The sequence below is a fragment of the Crinia signifera genome, chromosome 7 (assembly GCF_055691185.1).
Source record: "Crinia signifera chromosome 7, ASM5569118v1, whole genome shotgun sequence".
Classification (NCBI taxonomy): Eukaryota; Metazoa; Chordata; class Amphibia; order Anura; family Myobatrachidae; genus Crinia; species Crinia signifera.
The window spans coordinates 41,502,546-41,530,502 of NC_139223.1; the positions used below are offsets into that span (position 1 = coordinate 41,502,546).

A 27,957-nucleotide genomic window follows, 5' to 3' on the forward strand; every position below is an offset into this window, starting at 1 on the left:
CAAGTCCAAATAAGCAGTTTTTTATGAGGATAGGTAATTGAATAAGTGGGTCATGTGATGTATTGCAGAAGATACTTCATAGTGGGTTGTTTGGCGTAAATACTCCGCTTACGTGCGGTAGCACCGCTTGGCTCCCGTTCGGATGCGGTATTCCCGAGCATACTCTGTAATACTCTGTAATACCGTGCCGAATCGGAGTGTTTCTCCCGCACACGCATGCTTTGTATGTCGTCCGTAAACACGCCCTGTTCTTAAAGAGTGAGTCCGTCCGAATGCGGAGGACACGTGGGCGTTTCGACGGACGATGGCCGCATGCGGCAAAACGCCGTGGCGTGCGGACCGCTCCGTAAGAATGCGGGAATTTCCGCACAGATCAGAATAAGGGCCATAGTTTCTGGTGTATCCCTGGCAACGTCCACGTCCACCTTCCTGAGGTGAGACCATGCACTGTGTGGGGCTTTATTACAATCAGTCTGCATAGCCAAAGTGTGTGAGCTCATAAATGATACAATGAGGTCATTCCCAATCAACTCTATTGTCCAAAATAGTCCTCTATTGCCAGACATAGAGGAGGGCATACAAGTACCCGGTTATCTGGGCACACAGACGTGCACGGGGGGGGGGGGGGGGGGGGGGGGTGGGGGGGGGTGTGAATAGTGTTATTCTCAGAGGAAAAGCAGATAGTTCTAAGCAGCAATGCAGTCTGGTGATTCGCACAAAGCTTCCTCACGTTACTACAATGAATGCACAATGCTTTTTCCATGCCCGCAGTTCTGCCCTGTGGCAGGGGCCATTCACAGCGGCCCATGTGTGTCAGACACCTATACGGAATTCTCCCGCATGTCATTACCCTGAAGGTAATGGCCAGCAGTGAGTTAAGTACACAACTATATACACAGATTTTCCAGGATGCACCGTGTCCTGGCTATTAACGCAATGGCAACAACCATAAATAATAGTAGGCCAGAAGGAGCCTGGCGACTGAGCAATGGTCTGCAGGACCTTGTGTGATGTGAGGATGAAGGTGGGGTTGTAAAACCGAATATGCAGTGATGTCATATTCTCCCTCTGTGTCTTACAGGGCAAGGGACACGTAACATAGATGGTTATTATACAGCGGGGACTGGCCGCTGGAGCCTGCAGGCCTCTAAGATCTGCCAGAGAGTGACAGTCTGCAGTTGCTGGGTAGAAAAGTGTTAATGAAGTGATGCTCCATCAGGCTGGGCAGAATATAGGTTAATGCATTGACTTGGCATGTGGGGGTTAATGAGGAGAAATGGGCCCTTGGCAGCACCAAAATTCATTCATTCATTTTTGGAATCATGAACAAAAGGAAGGGGTCCGCCTGATACGTTCTAGCGCCCGGCTTGCAGGCTAGGTATAGCTTTGCTATGATTAGGACTGCTATATTGGGGAGTTAGGGGGAGTAAGAGTTAATGTTGCCCAGGCATTGAAGGGTTTAATGACCTGCTGCTAATGTACAGAGATTGGCCTTACCGGTAAGTGGTAGCGATCAGATCCTGGGAGAGAGCACTCTATCCTCTTCTCTCATGTTCTGGAGAGTCCTCTGTACCCGTGTGCTGGATCTACTCATATATCAGACAAGTGCACCCAAGAATAGCAGCGCTCTACCTCTCCTAGCCTGGGCCTCCCCTCCTGTCCTAACCTGTCCTCTGGCTGTGTGTGCAGCGCCGCACATATAATATAGCAGCCCGGTCTTCCTTCTCACTGTCCTCTCCTGTCTCCTACCTGCATTGTCAGTGTTCACCATCTATCCCCCTGCCCTATTGTATTCTCTGTGCCCAGGGTCTGCCCCTTCTAGTTTCCTATCCTACCTGGGTCTGTACTCTGCTATTCTCTCCCTTATGTGCCTCTGCATTGTCTGTCCCTTCTAATATTCTGTTCCTTCCCTGGGTCTGCAGTCTCTGTTCCTTTCGCTATTCTCTCCCTTCTATGGGTCTGCAGTCTCTGTCTACGTCCCTACTGCTATGCTCTGTTCCCTGGTTCTGCAGTCTCTGTCTACATCCCTTCTGCTGTTCTCTCTGTTCCCTGGTTCTGCAGTCTCTGTATCCGTCTTTTACTACAATTCTCTCCTACCTGGGTCTGCAGCCTCTGTCTCCATCCACACTGCTTTCTCTTCTTCCCTGTGTCTGTAATCTCCGTCCCTATTGCTTTTCTCACCCTTCCCTGGGTCTGTAGTCTCTCTCTCCCTTCCCTGGGTCTGCAGTCTCTCTCTCTCCCTTCCCTGAGTCTGCAGTCTCTGGTTCTTCCCTTGGTCTGCAGTCTCTGTCCCTTCCCTGGGTCTGCAGTCTCTGTCCCTTCCCTGGGTCTGCAGTCTCTGTCCCTTCTCCGGTTCTGCAGTCTCTATTCCTTCCCTGGGTATGCGGTCTCCTCCGTCCTTACTGCTGTACTATCTCAGTCTCTCCTTTGTCATTCTTTCCCCTTCTGTATGTCTTATCTCCCAGTCTGTGCTTCTTTCTGTTTCATGCCTCTTATTCTTCCTCTATCCCCCTTTCTCTATTATGTGACAGTCTCTCCCTCCCTGTTTATCCTCTCTGCCTCCCCCCCCCTCTCCCATGCACTCTATCCCTTCTCCTCTGATCTCCCTCCTTCCTCTGTCTACTCTTTTCCGCTATTTTCCCATATCTCACTCTCTGTCCTGCAATAACCCTGGGTGTCCCTCTTGCTAACACTCTAATTAACCCTTTCAGATGCTTCCTAATTCCTTCCCGAGCACTCTTGCCTCTCCCGTGTGGCAGGTGCTAGGTACAATGCACACGTACACCTGTCTGCTGCCCTCCTCTATTATATGCAGGTTATTGTGCATGTCTAATAATGGCTCTCCCCCTCCAATACACAATGTTCTGTACACCTGCCTACCCTATAAATCACTAAATGCATTTTTAATGTATAACCTTTATGAGACCTCCCTTCCCCATTATGGTAACCCCATTTTTTAGTCTCCCCTGCTCAGCCCCCCCAGAAAGTATTTCTTTCCCATTATCACGTGACTGACGGCAGCTGGGTCCTAGAGACTGGATGTTGGTTTCTAGGTCAGCTGTGAGGGAGGAGGGAGGGAGTACACTGTTTCTTTAACAGCAGGTGTTTTGAGCTTCCCTTAACTCTTCCAGCGCCGGCAAGGGGAGGGGGGTTCCAGCTGGTTGCACGACAGCAGCGGGGTCAGCGCATTCCTGTATGAAATAGCCTCCATTCCTATATACTGTATATGCCATTATGTAGGAGCCGTCCCTGAAATACCATATTACAAGCAGAAAGCCCCCTCAGTATGTCTGAAACCATTTTACTTGTCTGACTTATGCCTGAGCCTATTGTCTGATTTGTGTTTTCCAACAAGTCCATCTGTGCTCATTATCCGCCTCATTCTTCTCTCGTTCCATTGTTCCGTTTTACCTCTGTTACTTTGTTCCGCTTGCTCTATACGGGTCTATCATTAGCAATTGTATCTCTCACCCAACCCATTGTGCTGTTATCGTTTCCCCTTTTAGGTACTCGGAGCTGGAAGCTTTGGGAATCTCTTTGTCAGGCTTCATATGTATTACAGGTTATAGCAACAACATAATTGTGACCTGTGATTTTATAGCATTTGATCCTGACGGCGATCGGTGTGTAGACCACGTCCTCTTAACATGACAGTGACACGGTAACTAGAAGTTACCCATCACCCTGTACTGCAATCTTGCTTCTCCCTGACGGCACTGCCCTTTCTATGATCAGTAGGCACTGGTGCTGTCCCAAATTCATCATTGTTATAGAGTTTAAAGCTAGTTTGGATAAACTCTCCTGCATTCTGTGGGAGACTCCCTAAAAGAGTATTAATCTCCCTATCTCCATGATTAATCTAGCAATCTCCCTCATTTCCCCTTACCCACATTAGATTAAGCGAGGGCTGCCTAAGCCAGAGCGTACTTAAGAGGCTTACATTTTTTGGGTGGTCAGTAAAGAGTTAATGACTGCTAGTTGGCTAAAGTTAGTTTCAGTTTTGTGGTTAGCCTATGGGAGAGCTTAGGGGCGTGAGCTTAGGAGAGGGGTATATAGGCAGGTCCTTACAGGAAATACTTTCTCTTGCAAAAGTCTTGCAGCCTGAGAGAATCGTGTCCAGTATACCAGCTACCTTCCTACTACCAGCTAAGTCTCCTGTCTGCATTCCCTTATTGTAGCAGCTGCCTTATTCTTCCATGTCCCGTCCCCGCCGCTCCTCTCACCCTCCCCGCCGCCTCCTGGACGGGTACCCCCCCCTCCAGTTCCTTAGTTCAGGTGCTCAGCCCTCTGCACCTTCCTCGCGCCCTTCTTCCCCCCTCGACATTCCTCAGGGTTCCCCCCCTGGGCCTCCCCCTTCCTCAGCTTTTTCCACCCCTGCACCCCCCACCTTCCCCGACCAAGCCACCCACCTTGCCTGCTCCACAGGTCCCGATCCGGGCGCCCCCACGTCCGTCTCAGCGCTGGACACGCAGGGGGCTGGGATACCATCTCTGCCAGCCCCCCACAGCGCGCCATCCGGCAGCGTTCCCCCGCTCGCCCCCAGCTCCGTCCCCCTTCCCTCTGCGCCCGGCATTTCTCTGCCGCCGGGCGCGGAATCCATCTGCGTCCCACCGCCTGCGTCGCAGTGCGGTGACGCGGCGGCCGGCGGTCCCCGGGCACAGCACGTGCCCGATCCCGGCTTCTCCAGGACGGGCGGCGGGACCCGCACAGCCCAAGTTCCCTGCCTCCCTGCCCGCGTACCCCCCCCTGCACATCAAGCCTGGGGAGCCAGGGACCTCGCCGGTGCCGAGCACGTGTCCCGGCGCCCTGGGTCCGCCCCCCCATCAGCCATCGGGGAGCCACAGCCGACGGGGCCCCCGGTGGTCGGCTCAAGTCACACTGGGGCCATGGCCGGCCCTGCCCCCAGCCTGCGGTCACATGATCAGGAGCCGGCGTCCACGGCTCCTGCCCCTGGTGCAGCCTCACTACCCCACCCACCTTCAGTCATGGTTGGAGGGGCTGGCCGCTATGAGCCAGGATTCACCCCCCCTGGGCCGGCCCCGCGGCAACCCACCACATCCGTGCCCACGCCTCAGCAACCCTCAGTGAGGGATGAGGTCTTGGGCACCCCCCCAGTCCCCCCCCAAGCTGGCCTAGCCCCTCCCCTGCCACCCGTGGGGGTGGGGGCCAGGGCACATGGAGCAGGACACACTATCGGCGCCCCTATTTGGGACCAGGGAACACCGGGTGGCGGGTTTCCCTTCCCCAATGCACTGGCCGCCCCCATCACAACCCGGACCCCCGCAGGGCATGGTGGCCTGCAGCCTCACGCCTCGGCGGGCTGGGGCAGCAGTGCTGTGACACGTGCTGCCCCCGTCACCGGCATGGTGCAGTTTGTGTCGGCCCAGTCGGCAGTGTCGGCCACTTTCGCCATGCCGCTTAGGCAGTCCCATGCATCAACCCAGTCCTACGGCCAGGGCGATTGGTACCACCCCGGTACCCCCGCCCTGCAGTCTCACCCCTACCAGCAGCAGTCCCTTCCGGTGTCCATGACCCCCACGCTTGCCCCACCGTTGGGGCCCCGTTTTCCCCCATCTGGCGGGCCACAGATCACTTGGTCATCCAATGCCCCGCATGGGGCCCCCCAGTCACAGTCCCCTTCAGGCTTCCCTTTCAACGGCCCCATTTGTCCTGGTCAGCAGAATTTATGGCAGCAGCCTTCCTGGCCTGGGCAGCCAGCCTCCCACCTCCAGGGGTCTTGGGGCGGGTCTCCTTGGGTACCTTCATATAACGTGCCAGCCGGCGCCAATTTGGCGGCGTTGGCCCCGTCCCTGCCCCAAGCAGAGCTGGGGCAGCCACAGCGTTCCCAGGGGTTTGCGGGACCCCCTTCCAGTTTTCTAACACCTTATTTTGTGTCTCCACAAGTTTTTAACAGGTTGTCGTCGGTGGCCAGTGACTCGCCAAGGCCCATTTCTATGGACACGACCTCAGGTGCCCTGACAGCGTTCGCCAGGGTCGGGCTTGGGGTTCAGCCCGCTACGTTGCCGGGACCCCCGCAGGTGCCGGGGCCAGCTGGGAATTCAGCCGGGCTGGTTGAACCATCATCGCTCATTACGACTCCGGGTGCTCCTGCCGTGGTTCCCGTTCCGTGCGCATCGGGGGCCGCTGCTGCGGCCATAGCGGGGACGTCCACTTTGCCTGCAACTGCGGGGCCTTCTTCAGGAACAGGTGAGCCAATTAACACGCACTCCTCCACTTCAGGGCCTTCCTCTACTGACAGCTCCGCCAGCAGCGACGAGTCTGGCGCGTCGGTACGCCCGCGTAAGCTTAGGAAGCTGGTTGCGCGCGCAGTGGCTAGGAAGGTGGGGAAGCTTAACAAGCCCAAGAAGGCGTCTGCGCCAAAGGAACCTCCATTGCATGCGGAGATGGTGCATTGCTCCAATACCGCTGTGACCAGGGGGCTGCGCAAGAAGGTCAGGGACAAGATCAAGGCGGGTAAATTTGTAGATGTCTTCTCAATCACCGAGGATTTGAAGTCAGGGTTTGATGAGGCAAAGAAGCCTGGTGGAATCGGCGAACATGAGTATCGCAGCTTCCACCATTGGCTTAAGGGTTTCATGGTTTTCTCGTCCTGTTACCTGGACGAGAAACCCGAGGAACACCCCAATGTCTTCAAGTACATCTTCATGGTAAATGAGATGTTTTTGAAGTACAGGGGGTTTGTATGGCGGGATTACGACGATAAGTTTCGTCGTAATCAGGAGGGTAATGCCACCTTGCCCCTAGGTTTTAAGGACGTGGAGATTTGGCTGGAAGTCACCAGGCAGATCCCCACGGCGGAGTCACAGGTTAAGAAGCCCTTTCCAGAGGAGGAGGGGGTCACGCCCCCTTCAACTAGAGGAAAGTGCTTTGCATACAATGATTCCAACTGCACGAGAGGTACTAGTTGTCGGTTCCGACATGCCTGCCGAGTGTGCGATGCAGATCACCCCGCCAAGGATTGTAAGTCTGGGGCTGACCCAGATTTGCACGCCGAGACCTCTGCCAGTGCTTCGTAGGCCCCCCTCCCTTATTAGGGCCTCTGCTATGGCGCTTTCGCCCGGATATAATCCTGGTTTGTCTGTGCCGATCCCCCTTTAGTGTCACCGCTTCAGGCTTTGTGGCTGCGGCATAAGGTATTGCTGAAATTGCTTGTTGGGTGCGCAACGGCCAGCGGGCTTCCTGACTCTTCCATTCAAGCAATGGGGGCGATGGAAGTCCGCTGCATGTAGGAATTATATAAGATTAGATAAGGTTTAGTTGTAGTGCGCCTGTTGCGCTGACCCAAAAACGCTGTTTACTCGCTGGTTTTGGAACAGCTAGTGTTCCGGAATCAGGGGTGTGAAGGACTTTCTTGCATTTTTACCTCCGTGGGTCCTTATTAATTTCAATTCGGCCCACCTCCCCCTTCCGGGACACACGAGAGGTTTTTTATCAAGTTTTCGACTTCACTTGGGTCCATTGTACTAACTTACCTTGTCATACTAATCAATGCACTGTATAATTTCTGACGGTTAGGAACCTTTTCTTTCAGATCCCCCCTTTATTGGTTTGAGGTTATTGTTGAGGGATAAGTTACGGTTTAGTTTAGGGAGGCGGACACTTAGGTAGTTCTTCGTGGGTGGCATGCGGCGGCTCTTGGAGCCTATCTAGCGGCTCTTAGAGCCTGGCGGTGGCGGTAGGGCGTCACGGTCCAGCGGTCACTTGTGACATGAGAGGGCGCTGGGAGGCACTACCCCCGGGAAAGACGGCGGGGTGTCCTGCCTTTGCGGGGGGGCGCTGTGGGCACTTCGTCAGCGGAGTGTCCACACCAGCCAGAGAAGGGGTGGTGAGACTTCCCAGCGTTAGGTTGTGCCTTAGTCGGATGGGGCCGTCTCAGTCGTCCCCATGTTAATATAAGGTCAGTTGGGGCGTTTAAGTCGCCGCCATTTTTGATGTGACTAGAGCTGGGCGCCGTGACGCCTTATTGCCAGCCCTTTACGAAGAAGGGTCATACCACATAATAAATATCCTTTGGCCTTTAAATCTAATTGTTACGGTGTCCGTGTCTTTATTGTGTCAGCGTGAGTTATTTTTAGTTAAGCTAGCTTAAAGTGTATGTTAAGGTTCCAGCCAAATAAATGTATAGACGGCTTAGATTAAGCGAGGGCTGCCTAAGCCAGAGCGTACTTAAGAGGCTTACATTTTTTGGGTGGTCAGTAAAGAGTTAATGACTGCTAGTTGGCTAAAGTTAGTTTCAGTTTTGTGGTTAGCCTATGGGAGAGCTTAGGGGCGTAAGCTTAGGAGAGGGGTATATAGGCAGGTCCTTACAGGAAATACTTTCTCTTGCAAAAGTCTTGCAGCCCCACCCACCCTCCCTTGCCTTCGGCATCTCAATTTATAGTCCATTCTTTGGTACATTTACCATTTCCAGAACTGGGGCGGTAGGGCGTCACGGTCCAGCGGTCACTTGTGGCATGAGAGGGCGCTGGGAGGCACTACCCCCGGGAAAGACGGCGGGGTGTCCTGCCTTTGCGGGGGGGCGCTGTGGGCACTTCGTCAGCGGAGTGTCCACACCAGCCAGAGAAGGGGTGGTGAGACTTCCCAGCGTTAGGTTGTGCCTTAGTCGGATGGGGCCGTCTCAGTCGTCCCCATGTTAATATAAGGTCAGTTGGGGCGTTTAAGTCGCCGCCATTTTTGATGTGACTAGAGCTGGGCGCCGTGACGCCTTATTGCCAGCCCTTTACGAAGAAGGGTCATACCACATAATAAATATCCTATGGCCTTTAAATCTAATTGTTACGGTGTCCGTGTCTTTATTGTGTCAGCGTGAGTTATTTTTAGTTAAGCTAGCTTAAAGTGTATGTTAAGGTTCCAGCCAAATAAATGTATAGACGGCTTATGCAGTTGTTACATTGTTCGGGGGGGGGGGATCAGAGATGTGTACAATAACACAGAGATCCCATCTCTTCCATGTCTTTAGGCCTCTGTAAAGCAGTCTCTAAAGTCATAACTTCTGGGTAGCGATAGACCTACTAGTAGGACCTCTAGCATCTCTCCATCTGGCCAGTATGACCTCTAACATCTGTCTCCTTCAAGGCGGCAGCCATTTTTGGTGGGGCATTTTCAGCAGAGTATGGATGATGACCAGGACCGTTAGAATCTGAAGAGACCATGCTGGCTCCCCAAAGTCACCGCTTGGACAGCACTGCCTTTGTTAGGCCACTGCTAAAGTCCTCATATTTAAGGTACACCATGCTGTACATGTATTTAAGCAACCACCCAAATAGCCATATGAATTTAGATGGGAGGAGGACATATGGAGCTCTTGACCTGGAGTAATGGGAGAAAATCTGCAAAGGACTCTCAAAGCTACAGTATTGATATGTGTAAGTATTATATATTTGCGGGTTAAATCCTCTTTCAGCTTTAAAGGAGAGGGTTACTAGTATTACCCCCCCTACCATAAGCTTTACAGATGTCAAGAAGTCATCCCAGTTAGCTTCCTTTGCCACCCTATTGTGCTACACTAATGCTGTAGGCACCCTGGCATTCGGGGTACAGGCAGTCGGAATACCAAAGCTGGAATCCTGGCACTGGTCAGAAGACAGGCTGCTAAACTCTAACACCACTCACAATGATGGTGCCAGTATCCCAAATGTCTCCACCCCAAATGTAAATATGCCGAGGCTTGTTAGGCCTAGGCCTGGGTGGGGGCTGGGGGGTTGTATGGAAGGGTAAATTTAGGCAATGTACGTGGTTAGGCTTCAGGGAAGGTGGGGTTAGGGTGTGGGGTTACTCACTACGAGGGGTGGATTAGGCACTACTAAGGTACAGGTAGGGTTAGGCTGTGTGGGGGAGGAGGGTAGGCGGCATCCTAAGTACTGGTATCCCAATACCATCTCATGCCACTTACTTGGTTCATATCAATGTTTATTGCTTGGTCCCCTCTATTATACACACATACACAGTTTCTCTCATTTCATTCAACAATAATGTTCCATATTGTAATACAAATTATATAACAGAATAATAAGACATGCTTTTTAAATAGCTGCGATACACAGTGCTTTATTTTGTAGAGGGTTGTCCTACTTATCTGACTTGAGTTAACACACTGAGAAAACCTCCTGACAGCCCACAGTCAGCATTTGTAATTGTCCAACGTACAGTATGCCGTTTTTGTATATTACCTATACTGTATGTCACATTCAAAAACATGAATGCATCAATGGTCAATGAAAATCACCAAACTATCCCACATACATTAGATTGGTGTTTCCATACACACAATATATACAATCATTTCAATGTCAAGGACGCCTTTGGTACATTGAGGTTGGAATAGTTGAAGATAGTATTCCATAAGCTGGCCATACATGAGAACGGTATCAGGCTCGAACTCACGATTTTGACGGGTTAATTGTGTGCACATCTTGAGATGCTTAGATACATTGTGCAGTCCCGCGGGTGGAGAGGTCGATCCTCAGATCATACGTTCTGCATGATCAGTTGTGATTGGGACCAAATCATGAGTGGGGTTTGCACATGTGATTGGTCGTTAGATGGATCGTACCACCCGCCTCATTTGACTGGCATTTCCCGGACACTCCCACCCTGCCACCTGTGGCACAGCATTGTGATTTCAGAGGAGGGGAACACGTCCCTGGAGCAGCTACACAACACCCAGCCTTGTTTACAAGTGATAACAAGTATGGGTACTTGTGAGTTATCTGGGCGTCCGATTTCTAAATCGGGTCGGATCGGGCACATCGCATCGCATCGCATGCGACCATCGGATGCGATGCGATGCGATGACCCGATTTTTCCATAGGAATCAATGTTAAAATGGACTGAGTCCATTTTAACATGGAATTCAATGGGAAAAAGGGGTCCTTTTCATACCCCTACTATCCAAGTGGGCATGGAGTTGGATATAAACCTGTGGCGAGCGTAGCGAGCCACCGAGCCCGAAGCGTGGCGAGCGTAGCGAGCCCCGCGAGGGGACACAGAATACCGTCCCCTCGCGGGGCTCGCTTCGCTCGCCACGCTTCGGGCTCGGTGGCTCGCTACGCTCGCCACAGGTTTATATCCAACTCCATGCCCACTTGGATAGTAGGGGTATGAAAAGGACCCCTTTTTCCCATTGAATTCCATGTTAAAATGGACTCAGTCCATTTTAACATTGATTCCTATGGAAAAATCGGGTCATCGCATCCGATGGTCGCATGCGATGCGATGCGATATCGCATCGCATCTGATTGTATGCCTTAACTTAAGGCATACAATCAAAAAATCGGGCGCCCAGATAACTCATAAGTACCCAAGTATGTATTGTGCTTCCACCAATCCCCACTGCCCACCAATGTTTACTATATGCATCTATTTGAAAAAAAAATAATATAATCAAGACTTTTTTAACTGTTTAATAGCACTGACCACCAGTGTTTGCCCACAATGGCACTGACCACCAATACACTGGCCAAAGATAGAGTAGACCTTTCACACTGAAATCAGTTGGACAGTATGCTAGTTAGAAGCTTATAGGTTGCTATGGGAAACATCTCCACTTGTGCATTCTGTAAGCAGATTGCTATAAATTAGTCCCCTATATGTCTATTGCCTTGGCAATCCTGACTTTCTCTGGCTTGGTGAACACTTGCAAAATGAATGGCAACAACTGAACATCACCTCACACTACCAGCATCCGCCACTAGAGGCAAAAGCACCTGCAACAACTGTCTACAGGTATTGACAGCGATAACCTTCACTCGCTGCCTCTGGCTGTGGTTGCCCATGCAGATGCCTGTTTACTAAGAAAGATTGTGGGGAAGGTGTAACTGAGTACTGGCTTGGACCAGCAGGCCTTTAGCTGCCAGCCTCTATCGACGGGGAGCTGAGAATCACTCTGCTGCCCATACCAATTCTTCCTAGTACATAAGGGACTCACTCTGAGTCGCTGGCTACTGCAGGTGCTTTAGAGTTTTTAAGCTGTAGTCGCATCTTTATGCTAATGCCAGTATCAGCCCTTACCCCGGTGTGCAGTAGGGATGGTCATCGGTGTAGTCGTCATCAATTGTTGCCATTGATGGCGATACTGTAACCGACTATCGATAGTAACAAACTATGTGATGTATAGCCATCGATAGTTTTAGCTAACGATAGTCATCCTTTCTGTTTGACTGACTGGCCAGTGGGCCAATCAGAATTGGGGGTGGGGCTGCAGGTTTGTCGTAGCTCGGTGTCCCAGCGCCTTGGGGGGAAAAAATTAAATGGTTCTGCTGTGCCATCGATGTAGAAAAACCATCTGGTTCACAAACATAGATGGCAAAAGTATTCAACATCAGCCAAAAACCATTGATGACTTCAAATCATCGATGGTTGCTTAGCCATCCCTAGTGTGTAGCCATGTGTCTGACTGTGTAAGGACCAAGACACCAACTTTAGGTGCCTTCAAACCCCTTGGTTTAAAGGCAATACCGCTTGGTCCATCCACTGCACCACCTACATTTGCAAATCCTTGCCATTTATAGGGCTACTCTTGCTGCCCAGGGTCACACACCAGTCCGGCGGTGCCCCTCCATAACAGGGACAGCTGTCAATCACAGCCTAGCCACGCCCCTGGCTCTTGCACAGAAACCGCGGTGTAAAGTGGCGTAAGTTCGTCCCAGTTGCCCGGAGGCAAGATTTATAAACCTCCCCCCCCCCATACACACACAAAACCTTATATAAAGTATATACTGTATATTCTGTATGTGTATTATGAAATATAACAGGCATATATACAGTATATCTATAGAGAGAGAGATAGAAAACATATTTCGGAATTCCAAAGTGATATCAATGGCTTTCAATTAATGGATTTTAAATTGCAGGGGAGGAGAGGTCCCCCCTTGAGAGCAGGAGCCCGGCGGCAGATGACTCCATTGCCTCCCAGAGTTCTGCCTCTGGTGGTGTAGTCGGTAGTAGTTGGCTGCCATCGATGTACTGTGTCATCGACACCATCTAGGATATCTGTAGATGGCAGCATGGTAGAAACAGCCTTACAGATTACAGATTATTAATTAGATTCCTTCTACGTCAAGTAAATTTGTCCTTTAAATATGAATAATGAATGGCATGTAATTCCAAACAGAACTCATTTTGTTGTGTAATTAATACTGCCCACTTTCTGACCTAGATACTGTTACACCAAAATGTTTAGTCTTCTGACTCATCAGCAATGTCACTTCTAGCAACATGATGTTAAGTGTGACGGCTGCTTCATTTAAGTCTTATAATTGGGCTACATCCTCCAGACACGGTATGCCCACGTCCAGCTCCATATATTCCTACCACTCTGTCCGTAGGAGAGAACATTGGTCACTGCAGGTTACTAGCCTATATAGGCAGCAAGAAGAAACGTTCTGCAATTCACAAGGTCTGACTGTAATCATATGAGAAATCACATCTCTGACAGGTGGGAATTCATATGCACAAAGCAGAAAGGCAGAAAAAAACTTGCTTTATTAATTGCAACAGCCCCTTAGTGCCAGATTCATTAGTAAAAGCCAAAAGACAAGAAATCCAATATGGTTTTCCAAGAAACTAACAGTTATTGCAAGTTCTAAGAAATCTTATTGTAAAAAATATGGAGAGATTCAGTCCCTGGAGGATGCGGAACATAGAAACCCGGCCTAAAAGATGGGCCTACCCTCACAGGTGCTAATGTATGAACGGGGTGACAGAACATTTGGCTACATACAGGGGGCCTAATTCAGCATCACTCGGTTCCCCGGCATATTCGTGCAGGGGACCGATAGTGCAGCTCTGGTCATGCGTATAGGCCAGTGATGGCTAACCTTGACACTCCCGCTGTTGTTGAACTTGGTGGAGTGGCAAGGAAAATGCTGGGATTGCTGAGAAAACGCTGGGAGTGTCGGGGAAAAAAGGCATGTGTGCCAAGCCGGCTTAGGGGAGGGTTTATGGCAGGGTTGGGTAACCTTCGCCCTCCAGCTGTTGTTGAACTACACATCCCAGAATGCTTTGCTAAAGACTAAGCATGGCCAAATAGCAAAACTGTAGCAGTGCTTGCTGGGATGTGTAGTTCAGCAACAACTGGAGGGCCAAAGGTTCTCCATCCCTGGTTTATGGTATCAGTGTCAGCCCGGATGTGTCCATTTTTCAGCATAGCGCTGGGTAAGTCTCCGGCTACGCCTTGCCTGCGATAACTTGTGTCATATGTAAAAATAATTTGATGGTGAGTCTGTTGCGAAGGATTTCAGACACATTCGCTCCGGTACGAATGGATGTGCACCCGTACATATCCATTTGCACAGCCAGCATATTAATTTGCAAGGTGGGATTTCTCTGGAGCAGGGCAGCGGCTTAACTGATCGCTGGATGCTCTGAATTAGGCCCTAAGTTGGGTGCACAGGTTTTCTTCATGCAGTGCTCAAGTTTTTTGATCCCCTCTAGAGCGAGTCCAATTTTTCCTCAAATCCAAATTTTAAGAAGAACTATAAGCCCTTGCTGTGGAATCCATTGGATACAACCCCTGATGACTAATTAAGTCATTCTTAGTTTCCAATTAGCTTAATTAGTCCATAATTACTCACCTTCTGTAGCGCTGTCCTCCTCCTCCGCTTCCCAAAGTCGTCACTTCTCCAGCATCTCAGACAGCAGAGCTTCCAAGGCATGGGTACAGTACAGCATACCTCCCAACTTTCTTAATTCTACTATAGGGACCTGCCGCAGCCCCTGGCTCCCTCAGTGCACTCCCTCCTCCCTGCACTGAGATGCCATGCAGTTTAGCGATCTCTGGCTCCCCCCCACACATACACACTTGTGGGACATTGACACCCACGGGAGGAACAGCAAGACAGTCTCCAAATACAGTGGTGTAGGTGCCACAGTGCCCGGAGCAAGGTCATAGTTCACGCCCCCCCTGTTTTGTAGTAGGCGGGGCCCTTGCGCTGCAAAAAGGGGGTGTGGCCTAACATTATCCCACACACCGTAATGCCCATTGCACATTTTAGCAAACTTTGTAATACCCATTACACGTAAAGCCACATTGTCACGGCCTGCCGCAGGGGGACGCTGGCGCAGCGTGGCATACCTTTAAGGGTGCTCTGGAGGGGTCCCACTAGTGGAGGTGCAGGGTGCTGGCGCTGGTCCCGTGTGGCTGGCCGGCATGCAGGCAGGATCTGAACTGTTTGGAGCCGGGAGTAGTTCTCTGAGCGCCGGACTCCCACGGCGCCATCTTGGTTGTGGGCAAACAGCCCATTTTGCCCTTACTTCTGTCCAGGACGTCCCAAACGGATGGGAACCACCCTAAGGGGTATTTAGGAGGAAGGTCTGGTACAGAAAGTTGCCAGTGCAACGTCTCTACAGTCCAGTACTGTGGCCACTAGTTCTCTGTGCTCCATTGCCGTCTCGTATAATTACTGGTTCCAGTGCAACTACCGGTTCAGCTACCAGCTTCTGCCGAAGTCCTCTTTGCCGGTATATTCCAGCTTGCCTTGTTCCACACTCCCGGTGGTCCTCCAAGTCTCTGCATTCCAGTATTACCCTCCGCCAAAGTGCCTATCCTCGCGTCGGTGACGCTGACAAACTTGAGGGTGAACTTTCTGCTACTGTCACTGTCCTACCAATAATAAACCCATTCATGCAACAGTCGATCATTCGTCCAGCACGTTTGTTATACAGAGGTCCAGACACTCCTGAGGTTCCTGTGTCAGTATCGGGTCCACAAATTCCACCAGGCGTGACACACACATGCTGTAATACCAATTACACGTAAGGCCACACATGATGCCCATTACATACTATATAACAAACCGTAATGCCCATTACACATAAAGCCACATGCCGTAATGCCAATTACACATAAGGTCACACATGATGCCCATTACATACTATATAACAAACCTTAATGCCCATTACATACTATATAACAAACCTTAATGCCCATTACATTCTATATAACAAACCTTAATGCCCATTACATACTATATAACAAACCTTAATGCCCATTACATTCTATATAACAAACCTTAATGCCCATTACATTCTATATAACAAACCTTAATGCCCATTACATTCTATATAACAAACCGTAATGCCCATTACATACTATATAACAAACCTTAATGCCCATTACATTCTATATAACAAACCGTAATGCCCATTACATACTATGTAACAAACTGTAATGCCCATTACATACTAGGTAACAAACCGTAATGCCCATTACATACTAGGTAACAAACCGTAATGCCCATTACATACTATGTAACAAACCGTAATGCCCATTACATACTATGTAACAAACCGTAATGCCCACTACATACTATGTAACAAACCGTAATGCCCATTACATACTAGGTAACAAACCGTAATGCCCATTACATACTATGTAACAAACCGTAATGCCCATTACATACTATGTAACAAACCGTAATGCCCACTACATACTATGTAACAAACCGTAATGCCCATTACATACTAGGTAACAAACCGTAATGCCCATTACATACTATGTAACAAACCGTAATGCCCATTACATACTATGTAACAAACCTTAATGCCCATTAAACATCTGACACATAAGTGCCACTTACCTACATGCTGATTGCTAGGAACTTCATGCTTGATGCCAAGGGGCTTCATAATTTGCTCGTTGCCAAGGGGGACTAAATTTGCTCGTTGCCAAGGGGGTAGGGTTACCACCTCATCCCTTTAATTCCAGACACGGTACTTGTGTAATAGCAGGGTGCCCACTATTTTCCAGGATTTGGGAGTTGACTGTCATTTTCTCCATTACATTACCAGATCCTTTTTCCCCCCAGACAGATTGGACAGATAAATCTGTATGTGTGTACCCAGCATACTTCCCCTCTGACACCTGATTTGTCTGGAAGAGGTTCCGGCCCATCAGGTGACAGATAATCAGTGGCGTACCTCAATTACCAGTTCAACTTAATAAAAATGTTCCCATTTTGTGAGAGATTTGTTTCATGCAACTTATTTATTTACAGTTTCTTATATAGCGCACACATATTCCGCAGCGCTTTACAGAGAATATTTCAACACTCACATCAGTCCCTGCCCCAAAGGAGCTTACAATCTATATTCCTACCACATGTACACGCACACACAGACATTCTAGGGTTAATTTTGTTGGAAGCCAATTAACCTACCAGTATATTTTTGGATTGTGGGAGGAAACCGGAGTACCCGGAGGAAACCCACGCAGGCACCGGGAGAATATACAAACTCTGCACAGTTAGGACCATGGTGGGAATGGAACCCATGACCTCAGTGATGTGAGGCAGTAATGCTAACCATTACACCGTCCGTACTGCCCCGTATATATAACACATGGTGGGAATGGAACCCATGACCTCAGTGATGTGAGGCAGTAATGCTAACCATTACACCTTCCGTGCTGCCCCTGACAATGTATGTACTAATGTAACATCCGGCAATGTGTACTAGCGTTCCCTCAGACAGCCGCGTCACCCGTGTCTCAGGATTAAAACTGTCCCTTATATATTTATTTTTGGAGTGTGTTAACTTTGAATCGCATCTGTTTCCAAAATGATGTGTGATGCAGATTTAGCAGCTGCATGATAAGTCAGACAGTGACAGAATTATATTTAGTAATGTAATTACAGGCAGAGGTGAGGATACATCAGCTTCCGACCTTTAGGGCATTATCTTACAAGGATATATATATATAGATATATCTATATATAGATATATATATATATATCTATCCATATCCAGAAATAGTTCTCATTTCCTCTTGACAGACTTTTAACTTTAATCTTTGGAAATATCATTTAATATATGTAATTCTATGTCATGTACATATATAAAACCTACTGTATATGTAATTCCCAACATAAAGCATATATGTGTTTTGTATTTTAACACTGGTGTGTAAATTATGAAGACGGCTTCTGGAGGACTTTATTTTCATATTTTACCATCCAAAAGGACATACAGTTGAATCGCCTCTCAGCCAGCTCAGGGAATCGCTAGGTTCCCTTAGCGGGCGCAGGCTGGCAGAGAGGCGCTACATCTGACAGGGACACGCAAGCGTCTCACCAGCTTGCGCGTCCCGTTCACATGGTGGTGGGGAGCAGATACCCTGTCCGTCTCCGCTTCAGGGAGACAGGCAGGGTTAGTGGGGGTGCAGGCAGCCATGGGAAAGCAGCGGGGGTGGAGCGGGCTCTATAAGAATGGGGTGCGTGAGCGTCTCAAGCACATGCGCCCCCTTCTTGTGGTTTGGGGGGGGGGCAGCGTTGATTGGTGATAGAATCACCAGGAGCAGCTCCATCTGTAGAGGTGGCTTATAATAGTGTGCTGTGTGTAGTGAGGCACCGTGCCGTGCTTTGCTAGCCATGAGAGGGGACACTGTACACTTATACAGTGTCCCCGTCCACCTATGTCGACATAGACAACAAAACCGTAAAAAAAACACATCAAAAGGTCAACTTTTGACCTTCTCTACCCAAAGCTATGTCGACCTTTTTAATGTGTTGACCTATGGCCTGTGTTGACCTATGGTCATATGTTGACCTAGTCGTCGATCAATTGTCTGTCGACCTTATATCCATCTATAAGGGGTTTAGGGGTGCGCACACTTATTCAACCAGTTTATTGTAGGTTATATATATCATCTATATACTGTATATGTTTAGTGTCTGTGTGTCACCGAAACACTGCCATCTGTCGGCAGCAAGTGAAACCACATCTCTTTCTCTCTCACACAGAGGCAATCATGTAGAACTAGCTGCCTTACTAGCTTTCGAAGCATTTGCTTTGAGCGGGCTTACTAGTATATAATATAGGAGTTGACTAAGTTGAAGCAATGAGAGATCTCGTTACCGTATTATTGACCCACCATAGTATACTGTACGTGCTTTCGTGTCCAAACTTCCTGCACCATTCAAATTATTATGTCACACTAATATATACGGCGCTGTCCTAGATCGCATCTTCTCTTTCAGGGTCACATTAAAGGAGGAAAAAGAACTGACATGATTTATCTTGATTTCAGATGTGTTTTCTGTGCCTGTGTGTGTGTTTGTGTGTGTGTGTGTGTGTGTGTGTGTGTGCGCGTTGTGCAGTGTTCTGCCTTATATGATAAATGATAATGTACTGTATATATATATACATTACACAGCACGGGCAGATGACTCTGCAGTGACTGCCCTTACAGTACATGCACCTTATACAGTATGACCAGAGACAGAACTAGCGGTGGTGGAGCTGGTGCATTGTACTGGGGCCCACTGCAGTGAAGGGGTCAACAGTCAGTGGCATTACAGTGAATCACCTTGGGACAGATGTACCAAGCTTCAAATGGTGATAAACTACCAACCATTCAGTTCCTGGCATGTCATCGACTGGGCTTGGAAAATGACAGTTAGGAGCTGATTGTCTGGAAGTTTATCACGTGCCATTTTATCACTTTTTGCAGCTTGGTGCATCCTGCCCAATATCTCATTATATGCCGCCGCCTCCTGCTGCCATTGCCTGACTCAGTAACAGTGAAGTATAATACATTGCTGTGTGCGATCCCGGTCCGGCTAGAGGGAGAGGAGGTGCTGCTCACCCCTCACCTTACAGCTCCTCCTCCATTATATTTTGTCCCCTGGCTCCCTTAGCACCAGGGAGCTGACGTCACTATCTGGTGAATGCCCCTGGCACTAAAGAAGAATAGACTGGTTCTACCATGGGTAGAAGCAGCCCCTGATATCAACCCCAAGGTATGAAAAAAATACTGCTGCAGCAGCTCCATGTAGGTTCAGATCCTCACTTAGTAGTCAGAAGGCTCAGCCAGCCCATGTCCAACCCTGGCATCACCCACTGCCTCTTCCCGTCACCCTCTTCTGTCACCCACTGCCTCTCCCCATCACCTGCTCCTGTTATCCAGTGCCTCCGACCAGCTTATTCTGTGGTACCCGCACTTTTTTAGGGACATTCCATCCAGGGGATTAGACAGCAATAGTGGACACAGAGTCGAGGGAGCATGATACACTTGAACAGGTTGAGATTTTATTATTCGCCCTCTGACAAGAGAACATGTCAAAGCTGCGGGTAAACAAGTTATTGTGATAACAAAATCAAGGGTTTACTCTATGGTAATCAAACGTACACACTTCCATATCTCAGAATTCGTGCAACCAAGAGATAGGCCCAGTGCAATTCAACCTAGATAGACTTGCTCCTGATGTACCAAACAAACAACCTCACTTAATCTAACGATCACGGTCTCTGCCGTTCCTAACAAAGTATGTCCTAGCGGTACCGGTACCCGCCGGTGCACCGGGATTAACATATAACTCCCTGGGGAAGCCGTCTCTAATGGAGAACCCCGCCTACGGATCAGTAGCCTGGGGAGTACTTGGCCCGGCCTTCCTACGGATAAATAGCCTGGGTCTTGCTTGCTGCAGGCCTTACTATGGATAAATAGCCTAGGGAGTATCTATACTCGGATATGGGGTAAATCTGTAAAAATGCAGGGTATTAACCAGTCTGGCCACTAGGTGGTCCTGTTCCCTCACAAGTCAATTTACATAGCTGACTTGGGCCTTAACCAGGAGACAGAGTGATAGCACCGAGGATTCACTAATTGGTCATTGCTGGGGTGGTTTTGCCTGGGGTAACTACCCAATATATACAGAGTCCCACCACTGGGCATGGTGCCCTCCAGGATAATGAGGTGTAGCCCTCTGCCTCTGAGCAACCTGGGTGCCCTGACTGGCTGAAGTGTACATGTACCGGTGTGGTGGTGCAGCGGTGCCCTTTACCTGTGGGGGCCTCTGCCCTTGCTTGCTGCGACTGGTAGGGGAGGCTATGGCTGGCTGCTCTCCCTCTACCTTTCTCCCTGGGTTGGGCGGTGGTCTGTCCCCGGCTGCGCTTGTCAGCCTTACCTCCCGGCTGCTCTCTCCTTCCCTGTGCAGCCGCGGCTGACGTCACCTGCGCCCGCAGGCTGCTGTGAGTGGCTCCGACTACTGTTAGTGCTGCAGCCGCGATCAGCCCCCTCACGCTGCCGGGTCTCCTGTGTCCTTTCCGGCGCATGCTGCCACTCACACCATCAGCCGTGTTCCTTCCGCGCTCTCCGGACACTTCCTACGCTTCCGGCCTCTTCCTCACTCTTTCGCTCTGCGGCCCCCTCCAATCCTCGCCGGGCTCCTGCCATCCATCATTCAGGGTAGGTCCCGCCCCTTGTCATTCAGTATCGGCACTAGTAGGGAGGGTAGTTAACCCCTTCTCTGGGGTGGGATCAACTTCAACTGCCCTGCTTAGTGGGACCCGCTGTGGGGTGCCACATTCACCCCAACTTTTCGTGGCAGTGTCCTCACGCGACACTGTTAAACTTAAGTGTTCCTGGTCAGGTGTTCTGCCTCTCCTACCAAAACGGCGTCTGTAGAAGGATGGGAGTGGACATCTGTTCCGGATGGGTCTCTGAAGAGGGGACGTCCCTTCCACTCTCTTCCCTTTGTTCACTTGGTCAGTACTTCCGCTTCCTCTACCGGATTTTGTAGAATTATATCCCTTTGGCCGGTAAGAACATCTGCAGAAACGATGTCTGTTGGGAGCTAACCAACTTCCTTCAACCGGCACACTGCCGGGGCCAGTCACGTTTGCTGTCTCAGCACCCTTCTCTCCTTCTACCACATCAAATTCCACCGTCTCGCCATCTGCAATACTGCGCCGGAATTTCCGGGGGTTGTTTCTCTTTATGGCAGTCTGATGGACAAAGACATCACCTTCTGTGTCATTCCTGTTAATGAACCCATATCCACTTCGGACATTAAACCACTTGACGGTTCCTTGTACCTGTGTAGCTAGCACTTTCTTCCCCGCCTGGCTCCTCTGGACGCAGATGGCGTGTTGCAGGGCTCGCTTCTCAGTCTGATCTGTCAGTCGCCTGCTTTGGGTGGTTCCATTGGCTTCCCGCTTCTCTACGCCGTTCGGTTCTCCACCCCGACTCTCTATCATCGCCGGTCGGTAATCTGTTCTTCTGATACATCTCCCTTTTCATGTCTGCCATTACTGCCGTCAGCCGTTCTATTTGTCTGCTCAGCATCTGAAGTTTGTCTTCCTGGAGGTTCTGTCCGCCTTGCACAGCCATGTCTTTGCTTGTTCTGCTCCCGTCCTGGCTGGTGACGGTGGGCGCATGCAGGTCCCTCCGTTCCTTCAAACCCAATAACTCGGGGTATTCATCTTCTCACTTGACCTCGTTCCAACAACTGCGATGGCGGCTTCTTTGAAGTCCCTGAACGATTTCCCAGGCATCTGTCGACGGAGTAACCTCAGTTGCGCACGCATACTTTCCTTCACCACCCCTTCTGTAAGTTGGACGGTCAGTGTCTCATCTGCGTTTTTAGCTTCTTCTGGGTCGATGGCTTGTATTGCCCTCAAAGCCTCCTGCAGGCTGAGGGCGTAGTCCCGTAGAGTTTCTCCAGGTCCTGGACCCGAATCCATGACTCGGCCGGTGCACCGGGATTAACATATAACTCCCCGGGGAAGCCGTCTCTAATGGAGAACCCCGGCCTTCCTAAGGATCAGTAGCCTGGGGAGTACTTGGCCCGGCCTTCCTACGGATAAATAGCCTGGGTCTTGCTTGCTGCAGGCCTTCCTACAGATAAATAGCCTAGGGCAGGGGTGGCCAACCTGTGGCTCTAGAGCCTCATGCGGCTCTCCCCCTGTTAAAGTGCGGCTCCTGCTCCCCCTGCTGCCCGCCGCCCACCGTCTGTCCCCATCACCCACTGCCGGTTCCTCTAATCCCTTCTCCTTCTGAGGGGAGGAGAGCGCGCATCGCTTATCTCTCCTACCCCTCACTGTGCATCCTTGTGACTGGGTCACTGTGGGGGCATAGCAGATTGTAGCACTGTGGGGGCATAGCAGTTGTGGCACTGTGGAGGCATAGCAGTTTGTGGCGATGTGGGGGCATAGCAGTTTGTGGTACTGTGGGGGCATAGCAGTTTGTGGTACTGTGGGGGCATAGCAGCTTTTTGTCACTGTGGGGGCATAGCAGTTTGTGGCACCGTGGGGCATACCCAGCACCGTGGGAGCATATGTGTATCTTGCACTATTGGGGGCATATGTATATATGGCACTGCACTATTGGAGGCATATGTGTATCACACCCACCCAAGGGGTCCAAATAGACCATGCCCCTTTTTTGGCACGCGAGTCGAAGGTGCGTGCATGTTGTTGGCTCTTTAGCTTGACTACAGATATTTTTCGGCTCTTTACCTCTGACCGGTTGGCCACCCCTGGCCTAGGGAGTATCTATACTTGGATATGGGGTAGATCTGTAAAAATGCAGGGTATTAACCAGTCTGGCCACTAGGTGGTCCTGTTCCCTCACAAGTCAATTTACATAGCTGACTTGGGCCTTAACCAGGAGACAGAGTGATAGCACCGAGGATTCACTAATTGGTCATTGCTGGGGTGATTTTGCCTGGGGTAACTACCCAATATATACAGAGTCCCACTACTGGGCATAGTGCCCTCCAGGATAATGAGGTGTAGCCCTCTGCCTCTGAGCAACCTGGGTGCCCTGACTGACTGAAGTGTACAAGTACCAGTGTGGTGGTGCAGCGGTGCCCTTTACCTGTGGAGGCCTCTGCCCTTTCTTGCTGCGACTGGTAGGGGAGGCTATGGCTGGCTGCTCTCACTCTCCTTTCTCCCTGGGTTGGGCGGTGGGGGTCCCTGGCGATTTGCCCAGTCTGTTCCCGGCTGCGCTTGTCAGCCTTACCTCCCGGCTGCTCTCTCCTTCCCTGTGCAGCCGCGGCTGACGTCACCTGCGCCCGCAGGCTGCTGTGAGTGGCTCCGACTACTGTCAGTGCTGCAGCCACGATCAGCCCCCTCATGCTGCCCGGTCTCCTGTGTCCTTTCCGGCACACGCTGCCACTCACACCATCAGCCGTGTTTCTTCCGCGCTCTCCGGACACTTCCTACGCTTCCGGACTCTTCCTCACTCCTTCGCTCTGCGGCCCCCTCCAATCCTCGCTGGGCTCCTGCCATCCATCATTCTGGCTAGGTCCCGCTCCCTGTCCTTCAGCATCGGCACTAGTGGGGAGGGTAGTTAACCCCTTCTCTGGGGTGGGATCAACTTCAACTGCCCTAGTGGGACCCGCTGTGGGGTATTCAATGCCGTGGGCGAGCGGCGACAGCGAGCAGGGCTTCCTGCTCGCTGTCACCACTCACCCTGTCAGTGTTCAACTCACCCCCCTCATACGCCAATCGGCGTATGCGGCTGCAGCAGCAGCGAGACTCACGGCTAAATACAGCGGGTTTTCTGTATTAGCCGCGGGTCTCACTGTTTTGGGGAATTCTCGCCGTCCTGTGACGGCGAGGATTTCCCTGGAACGTTGAATAGGGCGAGCGGCTGGCAAGGGGATTAAACAGCGAGGATCACTGGTTTTCTGCAATCCTTGCTGTTTAACCCCCTCGCCGGCCGCATTGAATACTACCCATTGCCTCTACAGTATGTCTACTACTATCACCCCTGTCACATACTGCCTCTCACAGTCACCCTATACTTCTCCTTGTCATCTGCCACAAGGGCGTAACTACCATTGGAGCAGGGGGTGCAGCTGCTATGGGGCCCAGAGCTGAGAGGGGCCCACTTTGCCTGTCAAAGTTACATGTGGTGTATATATTTTTTAGCATTAGGTGATAAATAGGGGCCCTTACAAACTTTTGCTATGGGGCCCACATGTATCTAGTTACGCCACTGAATTCTGCCACTTGGGTACACATCTATTAAAACTAATCTGGGCGTTAGCTAAAAGACTGAAGTCTACGTTACTTAAATACATAAGAGGGATACATCCATTAGTTCACAGTCATTAAGTCAATAAGCTTGGGGGGAAAAAAACACGTCTATTAAGTTGAAATTTTTACTTATTCCCTGATAATATGAAATGATCACTGTAATATGTACAACCATTATCAGCTGCAATCTCGGTTTCATTAAAACGGCATTTAATGTTTTCTTAAATGACTGTATGAGCCACAGTGTCATCATCTAGTAGCTGATTCCTTAACTTTACTGCTTTACTTACCGCAAAACACAGTCAGGCCGGAGGGGGTTTACACGGGGCATTATATAAAGGTGCTGCAACATATTTCCTGCACAATTTTCTCGTTGTGAGCTGCGCTGTAATATCTGCGCCAGCTGCTTACGCTGCCATTATACTATTATCACACTCTGTCAGTCCAACACACTGGTGATTTAATGACTGTCACAGACACCATGGCTGCATGCACGTTGTACAGACAGCGTGACAGAGAATAATGCCAGGCCGTGTACTATAGAATAATGGCGTATGTACATTGGGGGTAATTCATACCTGATTTTATGGCTATGAATTTGCCGAGCCAGCGATCAGGTAGACGTCACCCTGCACAAGTGAAATCCCGCCTAGCGGACAGGTAAACGCCACCTGGCCAAAACCCACTTCTTAGGGCACGGCCATGTGGGATAACATCCATTCATTCTAGAAGCCAGATCTCTGCTGTAAGGGTTAGTAGTGCCATTGCACATTCACCAATATGGCTCATAATGATGACCGAGGCCAACTATCCAGTATATCTGCAGATACAGGGCCAGATGTATCAAGCTTCAAAAAGTGAGAAAGTGGAGAGTGGTAAACAACCAGCCAATCTGCTCCTACCTGTTATTTTTCAAACCCAGCCTGTAACATGGCAGACAGTAGCTGATTGGCTGTCTGTTTATCACTCTTCATTTGATCACTTTTTGAAGCTTGATACATCTGGCCCATAGCAAGGTATAGCCAACATTACAGTCCACATAATGTACCTGCAACCAGTCCAGATAATTAAAAAAAAAAAAAAAAACACCATCACCTAACACCCAATCTTATGCTGGCCATACACTAAACCAACTTTCATCCAACTAGTTGGTTGGTTGGACTGAAAATCTAGCACTGTATGGGAGCAAATGACAATTATCAATTTGCTAACAAACCAAGGAAAATTGACAAAAACATTCAGTGAAAGGGTTAAAATCAGATTCAACTACAGAACCTTGTCTAAACGACAGATTTTGTCCAATTCCAGATTTTGGGAGCAAATTACTGAGTTACAGTACAAATTCCATTTGCTCCCATCAAGTACCAGATTTTGATTCCATCCATCCAACTAGTTAGTTTAGTTTGTGGCCGGCATTAGACCGACCCCATTTTATTTGCACTATATCACATGAATTGAACAGGACCGGTCGTGAGATTGAACCTGATGAGAACCTAAGCTAGTAAGTATCTTCAATACTGTGCACCAGGTCTGTTCGCACGCGGCCGATGTTTGCATTTTGAGGGCAGGGGGGGGGGGGGGGGGGGCGGCAGGGGATCCCGACTGCTGGTGCTCCAACAGGGGGGATACTGACACACAGGGGCTATTCTCCCTTGTGGGGGTCCACAACCCTCATAGAAGGAGAATAGAACCTGTGTGAGCCAGTGGCGGAACTATAGCAGCGCAGCCCCCACCACCGCAGCCATTTTCTGGTGGTCCTCAGCAGAAGAACGGAGCCGTCGGGACCAGCGCGATAGGTAAGGCTGTGGGGGATTGAGGGGGGGTTTGCATGGGCGGCGGGGTAGGGGTGCTTGGCGGGGCGGCGGCGGGGGGGCACCCAAAACGTAGCTACGCCACTGGTGTGAGCGTAGTGAGGGGCTTCTTTGCACTCGCTCCCCTGTCGGAGCACCGCCAGTTGGGATCCTGACATCAGGATCCCCACTGTCGGAGGCACATACCACACCCAGTACATTAGCATATGGGAACAATGGGCATTTTTGTGGTAATGAGGCCGTGGTGGACATGCAGGGGGCAGGCAGCTGACATCACCTGATGTCAGCTGCCCGCCCACTTCACCCCGAGTATACACGCATATGCGTACACCTTCCACATCTTTCGATGGTCAACGACCATCGTAAGTTGCGGGACGGTCCTACTGGCATTGAGAACGTACATGACTTGCGAATGGTGGGCCGGCGTACCACCATTCCCAAGGCGGGATCTGGGTCACTCGCAAGGATGCAAATTCGCATCCGAGCGAATGAAGCAGAATAACCGCCTGTGGACAGGCAGCAGAACACAATGCACACGAGCTGTTAGAAGCATAGGGAAAGAAGCATCCTCGGCTTTGATGAAGTGCCGGTGGCCAAAAGGTTGAAGCGGTTTAGACCTGTGGCCATTCGCTGTTATAACTCCTTCTTATATTTCCTAGGTTCAGCATGCACGCCTAGAGATTGCAGATATATTGGATAAGAAATCCCAGCAGTCCGTGTCTTTGATTACGTAATATTATTTTTAGAACAGGCTTTAGCGCCCTTTGGTAGCCCAAGGCTGCGAGAGTTATGGAAGAGAACGACGGCCTTGTGATCTATAATTATTTCCCTGGAGTCGGCATCTGGCGAGAGCTGAATAATAGACAGTATTACTCTCTTGTGGGTACTCTGCAAATGTTCCTCGCCAACCTGCGTCCTGTCTTATAGAACATGTCAAAGTCATTGGATGTCAAATTGTTTTTGTTGCTTTTCTACATTTCTTTGTATAGAATTAGAATGTTCGTGCAGAGATGTTTGATGCTATATTGGCTGATGTTCGTAATCGCGTTTCAGTAGGATCTGGTCGCTAGGTCGACACTATGAAGGTCAACAGGGCTTACGTCGACACATGACCTTTGCTGTCCGTTTCCGCATATTTGGAGATTCCACGGCCACTTAACATACCTTTGGCGATCACTTTGGAGGAGCCAATCAGGCGTCTGTTTACATGTTCTGTAATATTAGAATTAAGCATGTAATAAACGGTTTTACCGACTTACTACCGTCACGTTTGCTTCTTGTCTAAGTTGCTATCCGGGTGGTAGGTCCACCGTGTCTAGGACAAAGTCAGTAGGTTGGCACCATCATTCTGTCACGCATATGG

General features: G+C 50.0%; 1 protein-coding gene and 1 long non-coding RNA gene across 3 annotated transcripts in view; one reads left to right on the top strand and one right to left on the bottom strand.

Moving 5' to 3' along the window:
* SBK1 (SH3 domain binding kinase 1) overlaps positions 1-27,957 on the bottom strand; it is a 69,813-nt gene that overhangs the window by 30,443 nt on the left and 11,413 nt on the right. The window contains exon 1 of one of the 2 annotated variants that reach the window (XM_083152888.1): positions 1,498-2,814. The exons of the other annotated variant lie outside the window; for it this stretch is intronic. The gene's annotated coding sequence lies outside the window, so the exon portion shown is untranslated. Of the gene's footprint in view, positions 1-1,497; positions 2,815-27,957 lie in introns of those variants that run through there. 2 annotated transcript variants of the gene reach the window in all.
* Positions 388-27,785, top strand: LOC146020077 (uncharacterized). The gene is made up of 4 exons (XR_014450719.1): positions 388-434; positions 9,097-9,245; positions 10,563-10,709; positions 27,254-27,785. It is a non-coding gene; the product is annotated as an uncharacterized LOC146020077 (long non-coding RNA).